Source organism: Gadus chalcogrammus, chromosome 6 (genome assembly GCF_026213295.1).
Source record: "Gadus chalcogrammus isolate NIFS_2021 chromosome 6, NIFS_Gcha_1.0, whole genome shotgun sequence".
Lineage (NCBI taxonomy): Eukaryota > Metazoa > Chordata > Actinopteri > Gadiformes > Gadidae > Gadus > Gadus chalcogrammus.
The window spans coordinates 6,814,367-6,826,866 of record NC_079417.1 but is presented as its reverse complement, the minus strand read 5'-3'; the positions used below and the strand labels follow the sequence as shown (position 1 = coordinate 6,826,866).

Below are 12,500 nucleotides of genomic sequence, written 5' to 3'. Positions count from 1 at the left end.
CTCGAGCGTTGGAGGCTGACGTTAGTTTTCGCAGCCACCGGTACACCGGCCCCACAGTGTCGTTTGCCTTACCTCATGTCATAGTGTCGGATGTTTTTTTTTCTTATGAATCTTCATGTATATATGTATAACCAAACGTCTAACTTTTCATGGTAAAATATACAATTTAGAGGTGCCTTGAACGGACAGCACATTATATAGCTGCCACCTTTCTCAGCCCAACAATCTGAAATCCATTAACGGAGTGAACCGAATACTGTAAAGAAAAAACACCACCCAGGGTGTAATCTGTTTTATTTTTTAGCTTCTTGTTTTCTTATTGAGTTAAGGGTGGGTGTTTATGTTATACGGGTCAGCTGAAACATCTGTTTTCTAACAAAATGTAGGCACTAACCTTTCTGTCAAGTAGAGTGTAGAGTCTATATTTGCTGCCTCTCGTTAGTGCTACGCCTGGCCTCCGCTAATAGGCACATCCAGATACATGACAACGTACTCTAGGAACAACTCAATCTATCCCAAACACAAAGGTCCATCTCTTTGTTATGTGTTGGTTACAGTAAATTATCTGAAGGAGAGAACACACGGTAAACGATATTAAGTAAAGCACATAATAATTGTTTTTACGTGTATAATAGTGTTGCATATAATAACTCCAAAAGGGAACCTCATAACTATTAATAAAAACAGGGAGGCCGCCTGGCAATAAAATCACCACTCTTTTGAATGCATTAGTAGTATCAAGCGTAACAAATTAATGTAATATTGACTACTCGTCATCAGGGAGATAGTCTTGAGGTAATGTGTCGTCCTTGCACACGATCGTCCGGGGTTCAATCCCCACCAATTTAGTAATTTAGGCAGGATTACTGGAATCAAACAATTATTCATGCGTTTTAGTTTCCATTTCTTTGAATATACTGAACTGACTAACCATAGTATTTATCTCAACAGAGGTGGTCTCGGCTGCCTGCCGACAAACACACCTGAATGGAACTGATGTGGCTGACAATTCCCCATGCAGCAGTGTCTTTGACATAGTGACAAAGGCCTCACTATCAGTAACATTATTATTACTATTAACTTTACCCTGGGTTCTTGCAAGTTAGAATTGTATTCTAGGGATATTGTAAGACATATTTATTATCTAAAAAGTCAATTGTGAGGCCTAATTTCTCTGATATAAAGGGAATTACAAAGATAAGCCACCGCCAAGAATCCAATGACACACTCAAGACGCAAACTAGGGTCGCCTGTACTACAGGGCTAATGCTAGACCACTGACCCTACTGCTGGTTCATGATTTGTATCGAATACATATACTTGGCTAAAAATGTCCTGGATAACAAAAGATAGCAATTCATTTTATCATTTTATTTGCATCATTTAATCTTAGACCCTTAGTGAAAATAATGGCTGTTTGTACCTCAGTACAAAATCGTGAGGACTAGGCTTGGCGGAACCTTCTGATGGCACACTTGTTTCCGACAGATGGACTTCTCTGAAACACTGAGTAAATAAGCCTGACAGATAGCCTGGTACCAACCAGGTTAGTTTGGTCGGATAAATTGCCATGGTTACTTAGTGGAGATTCCTTTAAGTCACGTTAATGGAACGCAACTCTGGCTTAAAGTAGCGAGGCTAAGTGAAATAAGCCCGGCTTTGCCTTTAGCCTGTTTGATGGAATACCCCTCAGGTCCTTTGAAACATGTCTGTGCCCATACAACAAATGACATTCCAAGGTACACACCCAGTCCTGGTTTCAGTGACCCCAACTCCTCTTCAGTCTCTCCATAATCAAACTCGATTTTAATATGCTTCCTCACCAATCTCGCGGAGGATGGGAAATGAGGTCATAAACTCTCCAATTGCACGATATCTGGGTCCTAACCCCAGCCCCTCCACATAAAGCCCGCCCTTGTCTTTAACAACTGTCAACAACTGACCCCTGCTAATAAAGTGAGGCTGATCTTATTGGTGGGTGGGCAGATTTCAAAAACACTAGAGAGCATTAGAGAGTCAATTAAAACGGATTTGTCTGCCCCCAATCAGCCCGGCTCTGCCTCGACTCCTCTCCGCTCCGCTTATGAATTGATTATCGTTATGAAGTGCCATCAACACTCCTACACCACAGAACCCAACAGCTTAGACAGAGAGACACACACACACAGACTCTCTTTACACACACACACACACACACACACACAAACACACACACACACACACACACACACACACACACACACACACACACACACACACACACACACACACACACACACACACACATGCGTGAAGTGAACATTTCTCCCAAATATTTCTCTCGCTTGTTTGCTGTTTAACTTTAACAGCACGGGGTTGGCTGTGTACCTTTGGCTCATTTACATCACATCCTCATTCCTCCCCTTTTCCAGGCGTGCATTTAAAGTAATAGCATTCTTCCCAGCCACTGGAGTTGTCCCGTCAGGAGCTCATCTAAATGTACCAAATGTACTCGAGTACATTTGAGGGAGCCACTTCTCTTGCCATTGTAGTGTCGCACTTTCCAGAGCGAGCCGGTTCCCTGCAGTATTACGCCAGTGTTGATTCAGCGATGTCTCACGCTGTTCCTGGGTCATTGCGTGTCTAGGGATGGGGGAAGGTGTGGGGGGGGGGGGGGGGGATGTCTCCTCAGATATGCCAGGGTCACTGAGGGGACTTGCCTGCTATTCCACATGGTGGGCATCCAGCACACCAATGTCTACGCTACACTCGGCACACCTTTTCACCCCAAAACACTCGGCTTCGGGGTTCTGCCATCCGTCTTTCACAGCCGCCTGAGCCAAGTTTCCCAGCATGCATCGTCAGCAGCCCCCCACAGCTCTCCGACTGTGTCTGAATGTGATTTCATTTGCGTTCTGCTAATTTTTTCCGTTTGCCGTGTGTTTGTTTATCGTCCCAGTTCTTGTCCCAGAACGCCCACCCTTATTTCATCAATCCTTGTTTCTCGTTTCCTAGATTCCGTATGGCCTCGTTTTCTCCCTTCCCTCTTCTCATGGCTCCTCTGTCATCGTTTCTGCACCTCGTACATCTCCCGTATGGCTGACCTTTTTACGCCAGGACTTCAGACCCAATTGTCTCGCCCTTACATTTTAAAGCAGCTCCTCTCTCTCTCTCTCTCTCTCTCTCTCTCTCTCGCTCTCTCTCTCTCTCTGTCTCTGTCTCTGTCTCTGTCTCTGTCTCTCTCTCTCTCTCTCTCTCTCTCTCTCTCTCTCTCTCTCTCTCTCTCTCTCTCTCTCTCTCTCTCTCGCTTCACATTGCCCATGATCAAACCAGAGGCATAAACTAGGCAGCACTGTATGCATTTTAAATGTAAACATTTGCCAATCCTTAAATATTCACCCTTTTCCCCAATTCCTAGCATGACAATGAATGTTTTTTTTATATTCCCCAACTCAATCGAATGCAAGACGAAAAATGTACATAGCTTAAACTTTTACACTGGGGCATCTTACTCTATTGAACATTTCAACGGAAAATAGTGGACAGTGTTGCAGCCTCAATAGAAGTTCACGTCAAGTCAAACCTTCAAACACGGACACTTCTTGTCTTTCTTTCTCCAATCTCGTTCCCCTTTCACTGCTTTCATCCAAGGCCACTGCATTCTCCTCCACTGGCACACTTCCCTTTTATGACTCCACCTTGTCCCCCTCATTCTCATCCACCAATTTTTGGTGCCCTCAGCAAAAGCAGCAGTCCATTATGGCCATAACCTGGCCCTTTAAAGTTTGAGAGGAGCATTAAAACTAAACCTCAAAAGGAAGAGGGGGCATGGAGGCCAAATGTTCAAATTCTAATGGGTTTTCATTGGCTCATTGGTGCCAGAGGAACTCTTGAAGACATTCCTTACGCAGGGGAATAATTGTGTCCTATAACAAGAGTAATACATTTTAAAAATATTTCACCAATACTCTCCGTAATACTTCATTGACTTCACAGCCTGGGCCGATTTCCCGGGCATGAATCATCAACATCAAATTGATGATGTGAATGGATGTATGCATTTGAAAAGATTGACAGTGATTGAAAAATGTGAGGGGGCAAAAAAACATGTCATATCCAACCAAGCTCACACACAGCTGGAGTCCTGACACATCGAATTTGACAAATATTCACTGCCTCACTTTTCTCGTTCCTACCTTCCTTTGCATTTTCTTTTCAATCTCCACCTCTGCCTTGCCTTAGCTAGGTCCCCGTGTGTATTTTACTCCACCTACATTATGCTTTCCCATGTGTTCGAGTCCACCGCAGTCCTGCAACATCGCCCCCATATATCTCTGACAGCCCCCCTGCACCTCACACTATCCCTGTCCTCCTAATTGTTGACAGAATGTGGAGAAATGCAAATGAGATGCAGGGAATAATACATCTATTTCGCCCTCAGCATTCCCTCTCTTTGTCCCCCTTGTATTCTTCAACTTCCATTGTTCCTTTGTCTATGTTGTACCTGCTTAAGGTTTCTGCATAGGTTTTAAGCTTTCCGTGTGTGTGTGTGTCTGTGTGTGTGTGTGTGTGTGTGTGTGTGTGTGTGTGTGTGTGTGTGTGTGTGTGTGTGTGTGTGTGTGTGTGTGTGTGTGTGTGTTGGAGTAAGTGCTGCACCTGCGAACAAGAACAAATTCAGCTCTGACCGTGGCCTTCACTGCATCCAATGCCTCTCTCTCCCTCCCTCCCTCCCTCCCTCCCTCCTCCCTCCCCCCTGCCTCTCTGTCTGAGCAGATTGGGGGGGGGAGATGACATGGGAGGGGGAGTCTAATAGATCACTGTGAGGCATTTGCACCTGTGTTCAGTCTCAAAGGTAATGGTGTGTTCGTGTGTGTGTGTGTGTGTGTGTGTGTGTGTGTGTGTGTGTGTGTGTGTGTTTCGAGGATGCAGACTTCGCTCAGCAGCACATGACCTCATTTATTTCCAGTTACTAACCTCCCCTCCTTTGCACCGCTCTTTCCACCTCTCCTTTTCTTTCTTCTTCTCTCGTCTTCTTCTGTCATCTCCTCTCTCCTCTCTCCTCTCATCTCATACTATTGCTACTGTAGAATTTTTTCAACTTAGCGTCTCCTTGCTACGGAATATTCTCCATTTTATGTTCTTCAGCCTTTTTCTGGAAGCCTATCACTGAAACAAACAAACACACACACACACACACACACACACACACACACACACACACACACACACACACACACACACACACACACACACACACACACACACACGCACAGACACACACACCCAGCCCTCCAACGCACACACAAGCATCGCCAAGCATTTTACATTCCTCAGAATCTTTAGAATCCCACCAAATGGCACAACATAAATCCCTCACCATGGAAATGTTGCCACATGCTTCAATCAAACGACACATTTTGTATCATACCTGCCAATCACTACCCACTCTCTCCCGCGTCAACCGCGGCTTTTCCTGTGTACCCAGAAAACCGTGGCGTGGGGTGCGGGGTTATAAATAGCTGTCCTGGCGAGGTGTCCTCCTGTGCGTCCCAATTCTGTCTGCGTGGGACACCCTTGGAGAGTTCTCTGTGGTGTCACATCGCCACGGCCCACTTCAGGGACTCCTTTGTTGTCTCCTGCACAGCGTGGCATGCTAGCACATACTACAGTATGTATACACAGTACACTAAAGTATTGATACACCGTGGTGCTGAAGAGTTACCTAGTGACTCCGATGGCACGCACCCCCCCCCCCCCATCTGTTTACAGAGGAGATCACTGGCGACACTATGCAGCGATGGACATGTTCTTTAATGTGAAGGGAATGCACTTCTGCTTTAAAATGTTCTAGCTTGTGTTGAGTATTCGTGTACATACCGCAGACGTGAGGATGAAGTCGTGATAGGAGAGCAGATATCACCCAGGATTATCATCATTATATTGTTATAAAGTATTAGTGTGCGTGTCTTTGATTGGTTTAAAAGACGCTGATGTTGTGACACCTCTACGACAAATATTTGCTCCAGCTTCGTCCTAATGTTCCAATTATTTTCGCTTATTTTATCATTTCTGCAGTGAAAAATATCCACCAAACCAATTCCTGCGTGACCTACTGTGCTCCGGCTCCCATTTAAATTCTCCCGGATAAAGTAGCACGTCTAAACTCCGATCATTAAAAGCGCTCTCAACACAAGATACTTTGAAGCTTCACCTTTGGCTCTCTGCTCCTCTTTTCATTTCTACTTTCCGGCTTCTTCTTGATGGCTCAACGTATGTTAACAAGGCATAAAAGTATACTACGTTCCTTACTAAACAGAGGCTGCATTCCTTTCTGGGCAAAAGTTTCATCAGTGCGTTGTATAACATCAAAGAGCGTCCAGTCACGGTTCAATTTGCGGTCTGTCAAAATGTTCTTTTTACACTCTTGATGTGCTAACGACCATGTTATGGTTCATAAGAATATATGATACTACTTTAGATCATTGTGAAAGGTTTTTAAAGCTTAAAAAGGAAATGCCTTTTTAAAAGCCTGTAATGGGTAGTCATCCATTCTGTGTGTGTGTGAGTGTAATAATAGAGGGCCAGTCTCACTGATGACCCAGTTGTGTCAGTGTGGTCAGGTGCTATAATTGGGCCCTAATGTCACTTGCCTGCATCAAGTTAATTAAGCTGTCTGAATCGCTGAAATCCCAAGATAGCACGCACACATACACACACACACACACCCAGACACACACACACACACACACACACACACACACACACACACACACACACACACACACACACACACACACACACACACACACACACACACACACACACACACACAATGATGTGTACCCACGCATGCATTCACTCCCTTTTCGCACCCTCGCCGCACACACACACACATCCACCCACCCCCTCATCCCCAGCCTACCCGCGTTAGATATACATACATGCATGGTGTGACCTTGAATTAACCCCATGCAATCTGCCCAGTCTTGGCAGTTGTGGTGGTGGTGGTGGTGTTGGTGCTGGGGGAGGTGGTGGTGTTGGTGGTGGGGGAGGTGGCGTTGGTGGTCGTGGTGGAGAGAGGGGATCCAGCCTCCTCCTCCTCCTACCACTCATCTCCCCACCACCACCACCACCACCCCCTCCACCCAGCATCAGTAGCCAGGAGGAGGAATGTGGGCCTAATCAGCTCCCTTGGTGTGGTGAGAGGCCCAGGCATGGAGACGGAGCGACATATGGCCAATTAAGACCAAGAGTTTAAAACGGCATGGGCTATCGATGGCCTATGGGCGTCTGATTGGATCAATGAAAAGCCTCAGCTTTCTTGCCGCTCGCGGTTGAAGCGTTGCCGTATTTAGGGATGGAGTTCAGACCGAAAGCCGGTTTCATGTTTTCAGCGCTTGCTGATGAAACGAAATGTAAAATGTGAGTTGATATGTCGCCGTCTGATGTGGACTGAGAATCTTCTACAAAACCGAACAAACGTTAACAAGACACACGCCTCAAATAGTCTCGTTATTAATTATTTTGGACTCGTTCCAGTTGTTGTATTATATAATGAACAGAGAAGAAAAGTAACACAAATCAAAAGACATTAATTAATCACAATCCATTTCTCGACTATTGCATAGAATGAGGATTACTCTCATCCTAATCTTTTTTTCCATCTGGTTTTGATATCTGATGTCATATTGAAGACAAAGGTACGTTCTGATTGACATGAGCTGATATTTGTGTGACATGTGTACGTGGTAAATCACCAGCACATCGCTTTAACTTCATATTATTCACGGTTGCCATGATGCTCAGTGATTCATAAATCGTTTTTGCTCCTTCTGATGGGATGAATGTATTATCTAAATTAGATACACGCAAACACACACACACACACACACACACAGACACACACACGCACGCAATATAAACATACGATAACACCCACAATGTCTACTTTGTTCATGTGCACTGTTGGATTAATTTTCTATTAGTTTTCGTCCAATGGGTTTGAAGATGGTTGATTAGCCGGTAATGGGCTTTGTTACTGTGCTAATGAAAAGCTTGATTACCATTCTACTTAGAGACACATTGGGGGGCGGGCGGGCGTGGGGGGGGGGGGAGGGGAGGGGGATGCAGACCAGACATTTGCTTACACATTTGTCAGAGGCATCATATCGTACCTCAGATATCCAGCCAGGTGTCAATTGGGAGCAGGGAGCCAGGGACAGTGCAGGGAAACACGCACATGTGCTCCTTCTGGGTGTGTGGTTTCCATGCATGGATATGTGTTCTCTAGCTCTCTGTTCCCGGCTTCTGTTTTTTTTTCTTCCCTTTCTTTATTTATTGAATGTTTTAATTTTTGATTTATCAGACTTTTTAGTGTAAGCGTTTTATAAACATATACATTCTCACCCTTTACCGAATGATATATCTATCCCCCGTAAATATACCGGAGCAGATGCGTACATATTTACGTGTGTTTACTCACGTTCTGGAGAGAATGCGTGCGCTCGCTAATAGGAACTAGTTATCCAATTATAGAGATGGGTCTCTAGCTGACAGTACTAGACTCAATAATAACCATAATACACCAGGCACATCTGGCAGAATGTGTGTGTGTGTGTGTGTGTGTGTGTGTGTGTGTGTGTGTGTGTGTGTGTGTGTGTGTGTGTGTGTGTGTGTGTGTGTGTGTGTGTGTGTGTGTGTGTGTGTGTGTGTGTGTGTGACACACACACACACACATATGCACACATGTCATATAAATGGATATGAAGTGTGTGAAAGTGTGTTAATAAGCCAGTCTTGGTCTACTTTTTAATGTTTGCACACCATTGAGTCATCCTGTCTGAGATGTTATGTCCCATAATTAGTTAAAACTCATCATTAGAGCCATCATATCATCACATGGATGCACTGATAACACACAATATAAATGTTATACTACTAATCCTATTAATTAAATGGCGACTACAAACATCCCCTTTAAAGTTTCGATCCATCCTCATTGTTAATAACAATATTAATTATATTATAGTAATGATAATACTTATTATAATGAATAAAGGTTGAAAATATGAATGACAGATATGAAATGTCTAATATCTTGATGTTATTGACACATTGTGACATTTTGAAGTGCTATGTATAGCTGTTGTCATTGACAATATTCGGAGAGTCTGAGAATAGCATCCTTTTCTTTGGCGTGTGGTTGGCCGGGATCCTGCGTAATGTTAAACCAAGGTTTCCATTCCATTGTGCTTTGTCGCAACACCTCAGAAGAGAACATGTGTGTTCATTGACTCACGCATCAACCATGTAGCATTCGTTTCTTTAACACAAAGAGATGCCTGTTTCAGTGTGCTGTGTGATTTGTAAATCATACTCTCTATGTAGCCACCAGGCACAGGCACATTCTCAGCTACGCCTTATAGATGTGTTGGTTTGGGTTATGGGTACTTTACCTGTTTACTTGGTGGGTATTACTCTACTAACACTGCCCACCATCAACCTCCAGTCTTTGACAAACATACTCACAAGCTGTAGGTCATGGGAACACTGCCCACACTGTTTCCACTAAAGTGTGTGTGTGTGTGTGTGGGTGCGTGCGTGCGTGCGTGCGTGCGTGCGTGCGTGCGTGCGTGCGTGCGTGCGTGCGTGCGTGCGTGCGTGCGTGCGTGCGTGCGTGCGTGCGTGCGTGCGTGCGTGCGTGCGTGCGTGCGTGCGTGCGTGCGTGCGTGCGTGCGTGCGTGCGTGCGTGCGTGCGTGCGTGCACACGAGTAGAAAAGCAGGGGATGTAGTAGAGAGGTTGGAACAACCAAATCTGGCTTGTTCTCTGTTTGGCTGTTGGCTTGAACCCATGGTCCCGTGCCAACCACACACACACACACACACACACACACACACACACACACACACACACACACACACACACACACACACACACACACACACACACACACACACACACACACACACACACACACACACACACACACACACACAGCTATGTCTAATGATGCACTGGCAGTGGAAGCGGGGACACCACATGAGGTCTCTTTGTCTGAAGCCAGCAGAACACATAAGGTGTCCCTTCAGGCTTCTCCACAGCGTGGTGTCTCATAGTGTAGGACACATAACCCTACACAAGGCATTCTCCGTATATTCCAGCAGTGAAGTTGTTATTTTTCCACCATTTTTATTTTCATTACATATTTTGGTGGTTCAGTGGTTTACTTTTTCCCGGGACCATGACCTCCATTGTGTGTAGGCTGTCGACCGCGTTGTATTTATTGGGTTGCACTAGGGTCATTGTGAATGGTATTAAAATAGAAAATGTTCCCCAGGCCTGTGATTGTAGGTGATTACAGGGGCGAGTGTCTGGGCGATCTATGATCTTCTCCGTTACCCTGGGATAGTGTAAATAACAGCAGGCCATTATGTTGCATTGCATCCTCTCTATGTATTTATATAGGATACAGCCATCAATTTATTTCGTATTTTTACAACTGGGTCGGTCGCTGTGTTACCAGGAGACTACAGGGAGAAAGTGTTCAACTTGTTTTCACGGCAAACAATATGTAAAACACTGTTGAACTAAAACAACATTGATTCCGTTCATCAAACAGCATCAAACTTAGTCAACAAACAAAGATGTTTTCCCGGATAGGTTGCATTGCGCAAAGGCTTATGCCTTTACTTTGAAATAGTTTTCCTGGTTCCGGCTTTTCTTTTGGAAAAGAGACAGAAGGTCAGGCCGTGTGACTCTGAAAAGATAAGAACACTGAGCCACGGGTGGGCTCTGTAGTCAGAGACTCCTATAGGAAAACACAATTGAGCACTGCTGAAACTCCAAGAGTTCAGGAGTCAGCAGAGAGATGAGCAGCAGGAAATCAGTTACAGTAAGCCAGACACACAAGGACATGAAGACGCACACACATGCGCAGCAGGCACACACTTACACACATGCGCACACAAATAACACACTAACACACAAATGCACATGGATACAAAAAACGCACACAGTTCCAAAAGTACAAATAAAAAAGAGATTGAATTGCAGAGAGAGAGTAGGCTACTGAGGGAGAGAAAGAAAATGCTTGGAAAAGTCGCAATGGCAGTTAACTTAAAAATAACACCAGATTCCATCCTTTCCACATCTGAGATTCCCATTTCCTAATGGGAGGGGGAGATGACATTAAACAAGGTGAATTAAACACCGTGGTGCAGACATTTATGTGCTTGCTGTTAAACTGTGGACTGGTAGAATTTATGAGGGTTCAGACCAGTAAATATGGCACACAGGAAATGTGATTAGCCTCGTAAATGGAAAAGCCTCCCGCTGTCTTACCCTTCACCAAGGCATATGCATTTTTGTCCCCTAGATTTCCAACTGCTTACCCCTTTGTGCACAACACTGTTGAGAATTCAATATCTTGTTTTTTTCTGGCATTCACCTGTATTTACACAGCTTAATAAAAATATCTGACTTGCTGTCAAAGTGGCAATTTTGAATCACTTGGCTAACAGTATCTGCTTTCCAAACACAATGAAGCCATTGTGGATTCACAACTTTTGATGAAATGTCAAACAAAACAAAATAATCCTACTTCACTTATAAAGTAGCTGTAGAGCCTTCTTAAGCCTCTCTCAGTCATCTTTTTGTTTTAATGTATCACGGCACAATGTCAAAAGAAGCAACATAAATAGAAGAAAATAATACAGAACACATTTTAACTAAATTGCCAAATACTTTTATTGCCTTACACTCTTGAATAAAATATCCCAATCATATTACCCTTCAAGTAATTAAGTGTATTTGTGTTTTGTGTGTCTTTTCTTTGTGGAGTTCTTTGTAAACAAGATTATAATGGCAACCCTTTTTTCATGTAATAACCCATCCGCCCTCTGATGGAGAGGGTTGGAAAAACAAGATTACCACCACACTCCAAACTAATCCCTCTTCTCGTGTTCCTAACCTTCTCAAGTGGACCGTTACAAAAATCACATTCAAACGCTTTTCTCTCTCAACTAACCCCCCCCCCCCCCCCCCCCCATCCCCATCCCACCACCAGTGAATAAAACCAGATTACAGGAGAGAGTGGTATTGTTGTTCAGTAAAATCGGTGGTGTGTTCGTACGCTACACACAACACTGTGAAGACAGGCTAGACACTACTCTGCTAACTTATTTCAAACGCAATGTAATGGAGGCCAACATAGATGTGTGTTGTGGTCCTACTCCTACAACCCGGCAGCACCACATCATACTGGGCTGTAAAGGAGGGAGTGGGCACCGGGTACAAAATATCAGTAAAGATACAACAGCCGGGCATCTTTTATTGTGGTGCTACAAACCTCTTTTATTGTGGTGTAAATCAAACTCAAAAGTCTGTCGTCAAGCGTCTTCTTCTTGTAAAGCTTGGTTGGTTTTCCTCCGTCCTCAAGCTACCCCCATGTTTAAACAGAAGACATGGGATTAGTACATTGATAACAACTTTCTACTGATCGGCTCCTAAGTGCCACGCCCCC

The 12,500-nt window shown here is 44.4% G+C and overlaps 1 protein-coding gene across 1 annotated transcript in view; it reads left to right on the top strand.

Annotated features, from left to right (window-relative positions):
• The window catches only part of LOC130383899 (netrin receptor UNC5C-like), a 117,327-nt gene that overhangs the window by 101,087 nt on the left and 3,740 nt on the right, over positions 1-12,500 (top strand). The window lies entirely within an intron of this gene.